The sequence below is a fragment of the Peromyscus leucopus genome, chromosome 8b, assembly GCF_004664715.2.
Source record: "Peromyscus leucopus breed LL Stock chromosome 8b, UCI_PerLeu_2.1, whole genome shotgun sequence".
Taxonomy (NCBI): Eukaryota; Metazoa; Chordata; class Mammalia; order Rodentia; family Cricetidae; genus Peromyscus; species Peromyscus leucopus.
In genome coordinates this window covers 1172439-1187736 of record NC_051086.1, presented here as the reverse complement: position 1 = coordinate 1187736, position 15298 = coordinate 1172439, and positions in this window count along the sequence as shown.

Here is a 15298-nt window from a genome sequence, read left to right as displayed (position 1 = left end):
ATTTCCATCCGGCTCCACTTGGTCACAGCAATGGGTTGACATGTGTCTTCTCTAGCAATCTGCAGTGTTGCTGAGAGAGATACATCTGTGGAATGAGTCACTGGGTATCCACACTACAGGCTTGCACAGAGGTGTTATACTTCAGCACTCGGCAGCACTCTGAAAAGAGTTCTGTCGTCCCCAAATGGAGTGTATACCAGGGAGGAGCTGAGCAGATGGCTGGAGGTGGAGACTGAAGAGCTTCACAGACCCCCTGCACCGGCTCTTCGTGACCATGTGTGGAGTGTATGCCCAGAGCACCAACACATCCGTGCCCAGTGGTAAGCACAGAACCAATCCAGAAGCCGAAGGTAGGGACATGGGGGCTACCTCCCATCTTTCTTTCTTTGAACCCTTTGTCCTTTTTGGCATAGGGCACCATTTTCCCATCTGGAGGAAAGCAACTATAACCAAAAAAGAAGCCTAGAGGCTCCTATAGACTTTCTCAGCTGCAAGTTCAAGATTAGTTCTGCTTTCTCCAAGGACTAAGGAAAAGCAATGCCTTTTGTGCCATCCCACCTCTCTCTGCAGGGCTCCTCACTTGACCCAGCTTCCTCTGGCCCAGCCCATGGTGTCTTGGAAGTAGAGATGAGGGCCGAGTCAGTGCCTTCCTGTACCAGAAAGTTATTAGGGCTTTCTGCTCAGCCCAATTCAGGTAAGCAGGGTTTGGAAGAGCCATGTGCCTTTCTGGTTCCCCTGGTGCTCTTTGGGCATTAACTCTCCAATTAAACTCCAGAGCTCTGCTTTTAAGCTATGTCTGTGACACTTTAGAAACTACCAGATTTTGTTTTGAACTTTCATTAAAGAAGAAAGTCTTGGTCCTTGGAGTGGTACCTGATACCTACAGTTTTTTCAAGACCCATCCACCACCCCTCTGCCCCCATGCAGGTTAATTCACCAAACTTAATTAAATGGATGTTGGCCCTACACACTATATTCAAAGCAATGTGCTGAGTCAGTAAACTAAAAATAGACTTAAAGGACTGAACTGAGCCGGGCGGTGGTGACGCCCTCCTTTAATCCCAGCACTCGGAGGCAGAGGCAGGGGGATCTCTGTGAGTTTGAAACTATCTTGGTCTACAAAGCTAGCTCCAGGACAGCCAAGGCTAAACAAAGAAACCCTGTCTCAAAAAAAAAAAAAAAAAAAAAAAAAAAAAAAAAAAGATTCAATTGTTTCCCTGCTTACAGCAGACTGTGAATCAGAGAAATTCTGACACTACTGCACTGATGAACCTTAAAGACACTACGCTAAGCAAAAGAATGAGTGTGCGTGAGTGTGTGCATGCACTTTATGACTCCTCTTATGTGAGATATATAGAACAGCCAGATTCAGAGACGGACAAGAGAACGGTGGTTGCCAAGGGCTGGGGAGGAGTCAGGGAGTTACTTAACGGGTGTAGTTTCAGTTTTTGTTTTGTTTTTGGTACTTCATAACTGGCTTTATATACTCATTAGAGTGTCACAGGAAGGCTCTGGGGTGAAAGCTTGTTACATTTGTGAAGCTGTGGTGCCCTGAGAGACAAAAATGTGGACCCAGGTGACGAGGCCTCCGAGTGCCCTACCCTACCACAGAACAAGAAGGTAGAGTAGAGGCCCTCTCTGGAGGGTGTCAGGGCTATGTAGGAGCCGGTCCTCTCTTGGAGGTGGCCTGTCCGGGAGGGAACTGAGGAGGAGCAGCTCACCCTGTAGCAGAGGCAGGCAGTGGCTTCCTTAGCTGGTAGCTGGGCCAACCTGGGGCCAGGCTCCTCCTTGATGCCCTCTAGGAATTGGGGTGTGTTGCAGACCAGCTGGGCAGAATAACAGGTGAGAAGGGTGCCAACACCCTCGATGAGGACCGGCAGGGTGCTCCCTTCATTGTGGGGCCCGTCCGTTGCCGGCAGGTCACTGCACGCAGCCAGCACGGTGCAGGTCAGGGCTCCACTGGTGACAGAGTTCCAGGAGTCTTGCTTGCCTTGCAGCCACACCAGGCTGCAGTCACTGATGGAAAACAGGGTCCTTGACACTGGGAAGCTACCACCAATCTGGGGTGCGCCAGTCCTCACAGCACTGATACTACGACTGAACCAGTGTCAAATTCCAACAGAGGCATTGTGAAAGGCCTCGAGAGACCCGAAGACTCCGTTGCAATGACACCCATAATGAAGGGTCCACCACAGTCACCCACAGCTCACCATGGACAAGGCTCACAGTTACTCCTCCACGGCGCCAGTGTGGCCCGGCTTCAGAGATGGATGATGGTTATACACAACAATGTGAATAAGCACACTTAACACCACTCAGCCATCCACTTAATCATTACAGTGCTGTGATGGGCTGCATTGTATTACCTCCAAGTTCGTCTGGATCTCAGCACTGAGGGTCTTTGAAGAGGTGAGGTCATTAGATGGGTCCTAATCCCAAAGGACAGGCTTCAGAAGAAGAAATTTGGTCACAGATAGGTACAGGGAAGATGTGAAGACACAGGGGGAAAGATGGCCGTTTAAAAGCTAGTCTCAGACTTCCAAGATCTAAAATTGCAAAAAATCGGTTTCCCTTGGGAGCCACCCAGACAGTGGTACTTTGTACTATTACAGCCCTAAGAAAGCAACATTACGGTAGAGTATTTCTGTTTGTGCTTTTCAAGTTAAGAAGAAGTAGAAAAATCATAGACCCAGAATATTCAGGTGTAAAACAACCACCTGCATCCCTGGAAGGAGAAGGCTCCTCCACAGCCATAACAAGCCAGTGTGAGAAAGGAAGCCGGCAGGGTGGGAAGAGAACAGGAGGGTGGCCGGACGGAGACTTAGAAGGGCGTCTTCCACAGAGACAGGTCAAGAGGAAAGGTGGGGGTGGGGAACGCAAAGGAGAGCAAGTAGAGGACAGAGCTTGGCATGGACACAACGTGGCGTGGCTGGAGCATGTAACCGAAAGGTGTGTTGCAGGCAGCCCAGGGGTAGGTAAGCTCAGACTCAAAGGTCGGAACAAAGTCATTCCAAATTCTCCCCCATTATGCAGGAGAAACTATTTTCAAGTTTCCATTTCCTCTCATCTTTCTTTTTTATGCCTCTCCCTACTTCACCCCTCACCTTATATAATTGCCCCCTTTATACCTCTGAAACCAGGAATTTGGGGGAACAGGAATATCAAGTTCTTGAGATTCATGGGAATGGCCCCAGAAAAGCTGCTGTGTGAAGCTTTCATTCCCGTGTCCAGTGTGAAGAACCTAACCCTCTTCTGTATTCAGCAGCCTGGAGCTGACCTGCATTCACCAGAGAGCAGCTTAAGACTGGGGTGCATGTGGCTCCCCTAAGCCTCTGAGCAGCTGCAAGGCAGTGGCTGGTCCCGGTCTCCTCCCTGAAAACATAATATGCAGCTCGATTGCAGCTCAGTGGTGTCCACACAGGTGACAGAAAGGGCCGGTGGCACAGTGACCGGGCTCCTGGACAAGGGTGTCTCCCTACAGCTGCTGTGAGAAGTCAGTGATCACAGTGTGAGAGACAGAAGGCTTTGAATGGAGAATCCAGTTGCAGAACTGTGGGCTGACGAGCCTGGAGAAATGGTTCAGTAGTTAAGAGCACAGGCTACTCTTCCAGAGGGCTTGGGTTTGACTCCCAGTTCCCACATCAGCAGATCACAACTGTCGGTAAATTTAGCTCCAGGAAAGCTGACGTTTCTGGCCTCCACAGACACCAGTACTCATGTTCACAGACCCACATGCAGAATATACACGGTGATAGTTTGAATGTAACTGGCCCCCATAATCTCATAGGGAGTGGCACTTTTAGGAGATGTGGCTTCGTTGGAGTGGGTGTGGCTTTGTTGGAGGATGTGTGTCACTGTGGAGGAGGGCTTTGAGGTTTCCTATGCTCAGGATACCACCCAGTGTCTCTGTCGACTTTCTATTGCCTGCAAGATGTAGTACCCTCAGCTCTAGTACCACATCTGTCCACCATGATGATAATGGACTGAACCTCTGAACTATAAGAGAGCCCCTCAATTAAATGTTTTTCTTATAAAAGTTGCTGTTGTCATGGTGTCTCTTCACAACAATAAAAACTCTAAGGCATATATGTACATATAATAAAAAATAATAAAGACAAATCTTTAAGAAAAAGTTTTAAGTTGTGAGCTGATAAACAGAGAATATGTGTTCACAGTTTCAATTACTTCATTCTGGAGCCAAGTTTTTATTTTCAGATTTATTTATGTGTATGGATGTTTGCCTGCATATATGTATGTACACCACGTGTGCCTATGGAGGTCAGAAGAGGCCACTGGATCTCCTAGAATTGGAGTTACAGATGGTTGTAAGCCACCACATGAGTACTGGGAGTCGAACCAGGTCCTCTGAAAGAGCAACATGTGCTCTAACCACTGAACCATCTCTCCAGCCCTAGCGCCAAGTTTCTTCAATAAGCATAATTCAAATCTAGTTAATACTGGAAATCTGAGACCTTCCCCTTGCCTCTTCACTAACTCAGATTACACAAAGGCACTTCAAAGATGCCAGGGTCCAAACACCCTGGGACACATATGATAACTGCATGATTTTTGCAAGAGGCTGGTATCTAATCTCCTTCCTGACAACAGGCTTGTGGTGGGAGAGCAGGGCAGTCGAAGGCCCTGAAGTGGAGAGACACATGCAGGTGACAGGACCTGTGACTCCCTGAAGGCCACAGCCATGCTGTGATAGACCCAGGCCCAGAAACAGTCCCCTAGCCTCGTGTTTTCCTGTTCTGCTCTGAGAGCAGCAGCCACCATTTATGGTCATCTGTTCTATGCCTGCCATTGTCTGTCTATGAGTCTCTTCAATCCTCCACTACTCTTCAAGGAAACCAGGATTTGGCCGACAAAGCCTAGAATTTGAACTCAGAGAATTCTAGAAGACCACCTCCACCACGGCTGTGCTCTATTTACCTTTGCCTCTTCCGACTCAAGTCTCGTTTTTTAATCGAGTACCTGGTACACACAAGTGCTACACACAGCTAAGCAACATGCTAGCCCAAACTGGTTCACAGGGCAGGGCAGGACAAGGCCAGGCAGCACTGAGCAGGTCTTGCTTCTCTCAACCCCAGGCCCGTGGTGAGGGGTATTAATACATTAGGACAGCTAACAGATCAACACGAGTGGGCAGCTTACAACACAAGACACTTCTTTACCCACGGCTCTGCAGCCTGAAGTCTAAAGCCAAGGTGTTAGCAGACTCCAGGGGAGAACTCCTTCCTCTAATAAAGACTCTCTCTGCAGGCTCTACAGGACACGTCCTTGCCCCTCCAGCCTCTAGCCCATCTCAGTATTTTTGTTTGATTGCTTTTTCAAGACAGAGTTTCTCTGTGTAGCTTTGGAGTCTGTCCTGGAATTCACTCTGTAAACCAGGCTGACCTCGAACTTAGAGATCTGATTGCCTCTGCCTCCTGAGTGCTGAGATTAAAGGTGTGCGCCACCACTGCCTGGCTCTCAGTATTTCTTACTTGAGGCAGTCTAACTTTCATATCTACCTGTTCACAAATGGCCTCCCACACCTCACTTTTAAAAGGATACCTGTAGACATGCTATGGTGGTGAATGCTTTTAATCCCGGCACTCAGGAGGCAGAAGCCAGGGCTGCTTAGTGAGTTCTGTCGCCCAAAACCACAAATAATAAAAAAGCGTTCCTGTGCCGGGGGGTGGGGAGTGGGGGTGTTGCGGGCAGCTGAGTTAGTAGTGCTTGCCTCTCATGCACAAAGCCCTGGGTTCAATCTCCAGCACAACATGAAACCAGGCATGCTGTAATCATGGGCAGGGAGGCCAGAAGTTGAAGGTCATCCTCAGCTGCGTAGCAAATTTGAGAACAGCCTGGGCTACATGTGAGCCCCATGAGCTTGTACAGCAAGCTGAGGAACAGAGGTTTCAGACCAAACTTGGGGGAGAGAGGGGAGAGAGGGGAGAGAAGGGAGAGAGGGGAGAGAAGGAATTGTCATTAGCGCCTTGGGTTTATCATATGCCCAAACATCTTTTCCAAATAAGATCATACAAACAGGTACCAAGAGTTAGGAGATGGGCATATCTTTTGTGAGCAATACTAGCCAACTTACTTCAAGGAAGAGGCTGACTTAAGCCCACAGGGTCACTCTGTCCCTCAGGCCAGACCTTGGTGGGGCAGGCAGAGAGAAAGCAGCTCCCATCCCCTGGGGCCAAGGCTGAGAAACCGGCCAGCATGCTGGCTCTGGGAGCAACCAGTATGCAAGAAATGGTTTGTGAGGGTCAGAGAGGCTGGAGACAGAGAGCTCAAGGGGAGGCGCAGGGCAGGGTTGCTAAGACAGGGCTCAAGCCGCATTCCTGAGCAACTTAGTTATCCCCAGCGGGCGGGCAGGAGGGCGGGGACTGCACTAATGGCCTCGGCTGCCGCCAGGCCACAGTGCCCTCCTGGGGCTAACCTCATTTGACTTCTCAACCCAGAGCCAGGCTTCCGCACAATTCCTTATCAGCTGAGGCTAGGGGACCCTGTGGTCACAGCCAGGGCCAGGGGCTAGGCATGAATGCCTGGTGACTGAAGTTGGGACGAAGACGGGAGATGTCAAAGATGCCAGGCCACATGCAATCTGGGGCTCTATTCGCATTCAACAAACGTACTATTGTTTCCAACAAGTAGAAAAGGGACATGGGCAGACAATGGAAAACTGCCTCAAAGGCCTGCAAGTTAAATAGTGCCGTAACTTTGGGTTAGAGAGGTATTCTCTGTGGACTCTGGAGGAGGCAGCTAACGTACTGCTCTTGACCTCAGACTCAGTTCCTCAGCTGGCTGTGCAATCTTGGTCGAGTAACTTAACCTCCCTTAGCCTTAATTCCCTTCTCTGTAAACTGAGATGGACAGCAGAACCTGCATCAGGCTATTGTGGGGATTCAATCAACTCAACCAAAGAGATGGAATGCAGTACCTGGTGTGTGGCAAATACCTGACTATGGCCTGCCTAGTGGGAGCCCAGCACACTGGAGGTAAATCCTGCAGGATGGTGTGATGGCTAATTTCATAGTCTGCTAGGTCAGGCTGCAGCCTGGTTGTTTAGTCTAACACCAGTCTAGAAGCCTCTACCGGAGTTTTGGGTTTGTTTTAGTTTGTGGGGAGGGGGGAGTTTTTGTTGTTGTTTTTAGATGTGATTAACATTTAAATTTTGAATAAAGTAGGTCATTTTCCATAATGTAGGTGGGCCTCATCCAATCAGTTGAAAGTCTCTAGAGAAAAGACTGGGTCCCTGAGGAAGAAGATATTCTACCTCCAGACTGTATCAGTATCAACTGTCCTTTGAGCTCCAACCCCCACAATCATGAGAGGCAATTCCTTAAATGAACTGATATTTGATGATAGATAAATAGATGATAAAAGACATGATAACAGATAGTAGGTTTTTAGATATTGGTTGGTAGAAGATGGATGATAGATATAGATATAGATAGATAGATAGATAGATAGATAGATACATACATACATACATACATACATACAAAACATACATACATACATACATATAATATATTGATAGATAGATAGATAGATAGATAGATAGATAGATAGATAGATAGATAGATAGACCGATTGGTGTGGATGGGTAGGCACAGACCTATCTGTCTGTACATCTACTTACTCTACTAGTTCTGTTTCTCTGAATAACTCTTATACCACAAGATTGGTGGCCAGGAGCCACAAGGACAAACATCCCAGGCAAGAATGTAGGCTGTGCTGTGGGGGATGAGCAGGCTAGGGAAGCCACAGCACAGGGCACAAGAGGAAACATCTGGAAATGCCACAGGAAAGGCAGGTTGAGAGGAGGCTTAGAGGTCAAACGGAAACCTTCGGAAGATTGATGGCAGAGTATAAGTGCCCAGAGAGTCCTTGACAAAGTAAGACTCACCAGGTTGTATCTACTTCCAAAATAGAACCGGGGCAGCTGGAGTGTGCTTAATATGGAGAAGAAATCAACCTCCCGCCCAGAACAAGGGATGTCACTCAGAAATACAGGAGCCAGCCTCATCCCTGCCTGCCGGCACCTGGTCCAAAGTCACGGGGCAGATACACCTGAGAGGCTGGGGAAGGCCTGCAGGAGGAGCCAGGGCTGCTGAGGTTCTCCTCTGGAATCTGGGTGCGGCCCCCGACAGCAGGGATCTGGAATGTGCTATGCTGCAAAGTGAATTCCTGGTGCATTTCTGAGACTCAGGTAATTCTCGTGGTAAGTTGTCATGGTAGGCAGCAACCAGTGGCAGGTTCTGCAAGGTGGGCAGTGGGAGGTGACTTTGTCCAGAGCCCGGCTCTCAGCCTGGTGCCAAGCGGATGTTATTCCCATAGAAACTCCAAGAGCAGGCTTGGTTAGAAAGCCTGGCTCACATGGGCAACTGAACAGACACCGCTGCCTGGCTCCATGAGGAAATGGCCACAGCCTCTCTGGTGATGAGGTAGAGTTAGTTCTAGGGACTTCTTTCTTATGCTTTTTGAATAGATGGTCTCAAACTTGTAATCCTCTGGCTCCAGCCTCCTGCATTCGGGGATTATAGGGACACACCACCAGTTCCAGCCTCCTGCATTTGGGGATTATAGGGACACACCACCAGTTCCAGCCTCCTGCATTCGGGGATTATAGGGACACACCACCAGTTCCAGCCTCCTGCATTCGGGGATTATAGGGACACACCACCAGTTCCAGCCTCCTGCATTTGGGGATTATAGGGACACACCACTGGCTCCAGCCTCCTGCATTCGGGGATTATAGGGACATACCATCGGGCCTGGCTTTCCTATCAGGTCCTATCTCTGCATCATTTTTCTTCTATTATTCAAGCACCCAGATAGGCCAAGGACAGAAGGCAGCAGCCTAGATGCTTTAGAATGTCACGGCCAGTGTTCTGTTTCTAGCGGCATGGAGGCCTGATGATGCTGAGAACTCAAAATCCCTAAAAAGAAAAGCCAGTTACTCTGGTAAGATACACACAACAGAGAATTTACCATCTTAGCAATCATTAAGTGTACAGTTCTGTGGCACCGAATAGAGTCACATTGTTGCACAACTACCACTACCTACCATGTATCTACAAGCCTCTGCCTCTCTCATGCATATATATATATACATATATATATATATAAAATTTTAATTATGTGTGTGTGTGTGTGTGTGTGTCTGTAAGGCATGTGCATGGGAGTGCAGTGCCTATGGAGGCCAAATGGTTTGAATTCCCTGGAGCTGGACTACAGGTTTACAACCACCTGACATGGGTGCTGGGAACTGAACTTGGCTCCTCTGCAGGAGGAGTTCCTGCTCTTAATGCTGAGCCATCTCTCCAGCCCCTTTCTAACTCGTGTGTGTGTGTGTGTGTGTGTGTGTGTGTGTGTTCACATGAGTGTGCATGCATGTGAAAGTCTAAAGTTGATGTACAGTGTCTTCCTCAATTACTCTCCACTTTGCTTACTGAGGTGGGGTCTCCCACAGATCTTGACTTGGCAGAGTTTAGATAACATAACTAGGAGCATCTCCTGCCTCTGCCTCCTGAGTTCTGGATCACAGAGGACCACCACACCACCTGGCTTTTACAAGGATTCTGGGGATCTCAACTCTGGTCAATCTCTCAGAGAGGATGCTTTATCCTTTGAGCCACCTCCCCAGCCTGGTCTGTGTTCTCTTTATACATAAATTTGACCATTCCAGAAAACTCATACAAGTAAATAACACAATAATGGTTTACATCTGGATCAGTCCACTCAGCATAATGTCTCCAGTATATTTGTCTTGTTGCATGTTTTTTGTTTCGGTTGGTTTTGATGTGGTCTTGACAGGAGCTCCTTATTGGTACCCAAGCTAGTCTCAAATTCCTGAATGCAAGTGACCCTCCCACCTCAGTACTGAGAAGAAAGCGGAAATGCATTCCGTTTGAAGGCTAAGTTATGTCCAAGTGTGTACACCTTCACTGGCAAACATTTGGAGTGTCCCCACTTTTGCATATTGTGAACACGCTACTGTGAACATGCATGTACAAATACTGCTTTTTCTCACAGCTCCTGTCAGCGATTTCCCATGTAAATTATTCATTTTTTTCTAAGTGAGAGAGGCTTTGACAAAAGGTTTCCATAGTCTCTCGTGATACTCACAATCTCTCCTTTCATCTCTGAGGTACTCCGCAACGTCCACCTTCATCTGACTGTGGCCCTCTTGACTCCTAACCATCAGGATTACCCCTGGGAACCCCTGCTCTGGTTCTCCGCATAGGTTCCCAGCACACCATAGATAAAACAAAACCACTTGAGGTCATACATGCCCATGTCTTGCCACTGTCAGCACCAAGAATACATCGGCAATCTTTGATACCAGCTGGAGAAAGCCCAGGTTCACTTGCCTTGGACTGAACTCACCTCTGACCACTTATGAGCCCCTCCTTCTGACCCTAGTCTCGGGGACCCACTGGTCTTACTGACTCTTCTTATGCAAGGCCTCTGTGCTCAGATTCTCGTACACTGAGGCAGGGCTGTTCAGAACAAGCTCCTCCTTCCCCTTCTTAAATAGTCACCGTGTTTGTTAATGTTTTCTCTTCCTTTTTATAAGCCATCTTCTCAGGTTTACTGACTAGCTGATTCTTTCAGATAATTGGCCATATTAGTCAGAGCAGGGTTAGAGGAATGCTCTAAGAAACATCGACTCAACAAGGTACATGCTTTTCTTCCCTGTCCTGTAGCCTCAGTCAGAGTCGGGAGCCACGGGGTCTGGGAGCCAAGTTCCTCGGGGCTTGTTGCATTTTCTTTGCCCAGGAAGGAAAAGTTAAGGTCTGAAGTCCAAAGTTCAGCTTTCATCAGCGATAACTGCAGACTCCAGCCAGAGTTCCAGGTGCGGACAGGAAGGGAGGGCGGAGGAAAAGTCTGAGACCCACACACTCCACCTGTGCCCCTGAGCCAGGTCAGAAAGTGCCGTGTCAACTTCCAAGGCAGTCAAGGAAGCGCAGGTCTGTGTTTTTCTTTCCCTAATGCTGAAGCTGCTTTGTTTTCACTCCCCTCTGCTACAGACCAGACCACGCTTGAAGCAGTTGTCTTTTTGTTTTGTTTTTTCAAGGAAAAACTATGTTATGTAGCTTTGGCTGCCCTAGAACTCATTATGTAGACCAGGCTGGCCCGGAACTCTATTATCTGCTTGCCTCTGCCTCCCAAGTGCTGGGATTAAAGGCAGGTGTGTGTCACCATGCCCAGCTAGGCAGTTATTTTATATATAAAACACACACACACACACACACTATGTAATATATATAAAAGAAAGGACTCTGCCACAGAGCTACAACCCTAAGGGCATTTTAAGAAAACTTGTGGGATATTCTGTGTGGGGTAGTTTGGATTTCGGTTTTTGATACACGGTCTCACTCTAGCTCCCAGATTGGCCTCGAACTCATAGCCATCTTCTGCTTCAGCTTTGCCAGTGCTGGAGTTAAAAGTGCGAGCCACCATGCCTGGCTTTAAAGTTGTAATGAGAAAGTGTTTCTATTAGCATACATTAGTCACACAAATGGCTTCCGCTGTGACATTTTCACATGCGCGCACACACACACACACATACACATACACACGTGCACACGCACGCACGCACGCACACGATCACTACTCTCTCTTGTCTCCTCCCTCTCCCTCAGATTCCCCTCATCTTCCCAGTGGTCCTCTTCTACTTTCATGGCTTTTTTTGAGGAACCATTTTACAGTTCTCTTTTTCAGGCCTTCATTCCTACATGTGGACTCCAGTTTCTCTAGAATCATCTCCCTCTATCTGAAGAACACTCCTGGTACCGCCTTATAGCATGGCCTGCAGGGAACAAGCTCTCTCAGCTTTTGAAAGGTGGTGTTTTTTTTTTTTTCTTGGAAGGATTTTGCCACTTGATAAAGGATTCAAGACTGATAGTTTGGGTTTTTGTCTTTACAGACATTGTTCAGTGTTTCCTGAAGTCATGGATGATCTGTGTTCCTCTTTTCTGCCAAGAATCTTTTACCCCTCTGAAACGTTTAAAGCTTTTTTCTTTGCCACCTGCTTTCAGCAGTTTGGTTCTGTATTTCTCTCCCATCTGCAGGGCCGTCGTGTAACTTGGCTTGACACTCAGCAGTTAGTTCTCATCCACGTTGGCTGCCAGCTTTTGTACGTGGGAACTGGGTCATAGGTAACCAGATTGCAGAGCTTGTTTGGAGAATCCTCACTCTCATTACGTTTGCTGGACAAACATACATGCAAATGATATGGAACATTCCTTCTTAATGTACACGTCTGGAGTCCCATGTCCTTCGTGGCCAATTTCCAGATTTCTCTGAGGGTTGTGCTTCTTGAAGCCACCTTGTGGATGGACATGTGACTGGTGATGTTGCATTCTTGATCACCACCTTGGAGATGGCAGAAGAGCCCTTCTTATTCCGGCCACTCCTCTTTGCTGGAGCCGTTCTGCAGGGCCCAGCTTGGACAGGCGTGGCGTGCTTTTCCCACTTCCTCCTGTTTGTTTCAGGCTCTTTGAGAGTCTTGGATCTGAAAGTTTAGCACTCTCACCAAATTTGGAAACATTTGGTAGTTTTGGTCTCTTCAACAGCCTGGCCTTCCCCTTCAGGCGTTTTTTTTTTCTATTGCAGTCCTTTTGGTTTTTTGAGACAGGTTCTGGATATGCAGCTCAAGCAGGTCTCAAACACGCCATCCTCCTGCCTCAGCTTCCTGAGTGCTGGAATTGCAGGTGTGCAATGGCACACCTGGCCTCCGTTCTCAGACTCCGATCTGGTTACACACGTATTCTGCTATGTCCCTCGAGTCAGAGAGGATATGACTTTCTTGTCTCTACTATGAAGCTATCCATTACAGTTTTCCCGTTAGCTGATCTACTCCATAGTACCCATCAGCTCTTAACCCTATCTGGTGAATCATTTCGCTTATTGAATTTTGTAGCTCTAGAAGGCATTCGGTTTTCCACATCTGGTTACTTATGTTTTTGTATGTGAGTGCACAGGCACTCTGGTGTCATGATGCATGTGTGGAGATCGGAGACAACTTGCAGGAGTCGATCCTCCCCTTCTGCTGTGTGGGTTCCGGGGTCTAATTCAGGTGGTTGAGTTTGGTGGCAGCGCTTTCATCTGCTCGGGTTTCCTTTCTTGTTGCTGTGTTGGGACTAGATCTCACTTACGGTGTAGTCCTGGCTGGCCTGGGACGCTCTGTGTAGACCAAGCGGATCTCTTCCTTACAATGACCCCTGTCTCTTTTCCTGAGGCTGGAATTATAGGTGTGCACCACCACACCTGGCTTGGTTGTTTTTTAAATATCCTCTACTTTTCTCCTCAAGTGTGAGTGATTTCTTTTACATCTTTGAACACCTCCACCCGCTGTGTGAAAGTCCTTGTCCTCAGTGACGCTGCCTCTGTCATCTGAGTCTGTGTCCATGGTTTTGCTTCTGATTATGGATTACATCTTACTGCTTGTTTTGTTGACCAAAACATCTTATTACAAAGTCTACTTGGTCGAATGTCAGACTTCATGTTAATTTTTAAGAGCATTAGATTGGTTTGTCAGGAGGCAGGTTATGTGCAGATAGAGTTGACTCTTTTGAAGTACGTTCTTAAGGCCTTCAGTAGACTTTACTCTAGAGATAGCCTGACTGCTAGGATTGACCTTTTGAAGTTTCTCCTGGATGCTCTGTGTGTTCAAAGGGGATTTTCTACTCTAGTTGGGCAAAGTCAAATGTTTCCCAACCCTCTGCAAGCTCCAGGAATAGGATTCCTGGTTCATCGTTCTCCAGTTGCTCCTTGACCAGTCCCACGGGCCTTCGTTCTGTGTCTCAGAGGCGTAGGCTGCAGCCATCTCCCATGTCCATCTCAGCACACCAGCCTCCTCTCTAAGACTGCTCTGCCTGTTTGGGCCTCTCTGTGGCCTGCCTGTGTTTCCAGAGCTCTGTGAGACTGCTCTGCTTAACTTATGATCCCTCTCAGGCCCACCTGGGATGTGACAGAAATACACGGCTGTTATCATATCAGAGAGTTTACTAATGTGGAGCTGGGAGCGAGCTGGCTGTACACATGTTCAGTCCACAGCACCTTGAGGGTGGGAAGGAGATCAGCTAGTATAATTAACTGTAGTACCACACTTGATCTCAGTGCACAGGTGCAGAAATTTTCTACAAATTGACAACCATTGTTAATAATTTCAAGTAAGGAAGAATGTGGATTTCCTTAATCTGTTTTTAAGTACTTAGGAAGAGGGCAGGTGTGATGACGCAGTCACTAAGCGCACTGGCTGCTCTTCCAGGGACCTGAGTTTGGTTCCCAGTGTCCCTGTCACAACCACTTGTAATTCCCAGTCCAGGAGATCCAAAACCCTCAGGCCACATATGTGTCCATAAATAGTCTTTAGAGTACTGAGCAAACCTAGCACAAGGGCAAATGTGAAACGAGGCAGCCTCTTCAAGGTCAGGAGCAGACAAGAATGACGGCGGGCCCTGCTTCTGTTCGGCATTATTTGAAGTGTTCAAGTCACTGCACTATATAGTAATAAACCCAAAAGCAGGAGATGCAAAAGGCGGGGTGAAAGTGTCAGTTATTTATCTGCATATCCACAGGAAGCACTTAGTATGTGTGGGACTCTTCATTTTGTTTGTTTGGTTGGTTGATTTTTGAGTCAGGGTTTCTCTGTGTAGCCTTCACTGTCCTGGAACTTACTCTGTAGACCAGGCTGTCCTCGAACTCACGGAGATCCACCTGCCCCTGGCTCCCAAGTACAGGGACTAAAGGTGTGCACCATCATGACGCACTGAGACTCTTCATTTTTTTAAATTTGTTGTATGTGCACATGTGCACACCATGGCACACATGAGGAGGTCAGAGGACAACTTGCGAGAGTCAGTTCTCTTCCCCCCTGTGGGTTCCAGGGATCGGGTTCATGTCTCCAGACTGGGAGGTGAGTGTCGGTACCTGCTGCGTTATCCCACTGTCTTGAGGCTCTTTAGCCAAGGTAAAAGCGCTTTCTACACAAGCCTGACAACCTGGAGCTCCAGCCCCAGGACCAGCTCCTCCACCTACACACTGCCCCCACCCCAGCTGTCCGTATGCACACATTTACAATAATAACTTTGTTTTAAGTAGACTAGTAGTTGGGTGATGGTGTTACACACCTTTAATCCCAGTGCTTGGGAGGCAGAGGCAGGTGGATCTCTGTGAATTCAAGGCTAGCCTGGTCTGCAGAGTGAGATCCAGGATAGCCAAGGTAAAACAGTGTGACGCTGCCTCTAAAAAAACCAGGTAGACTAGTGATATCCAGTGCCAGCGGTTG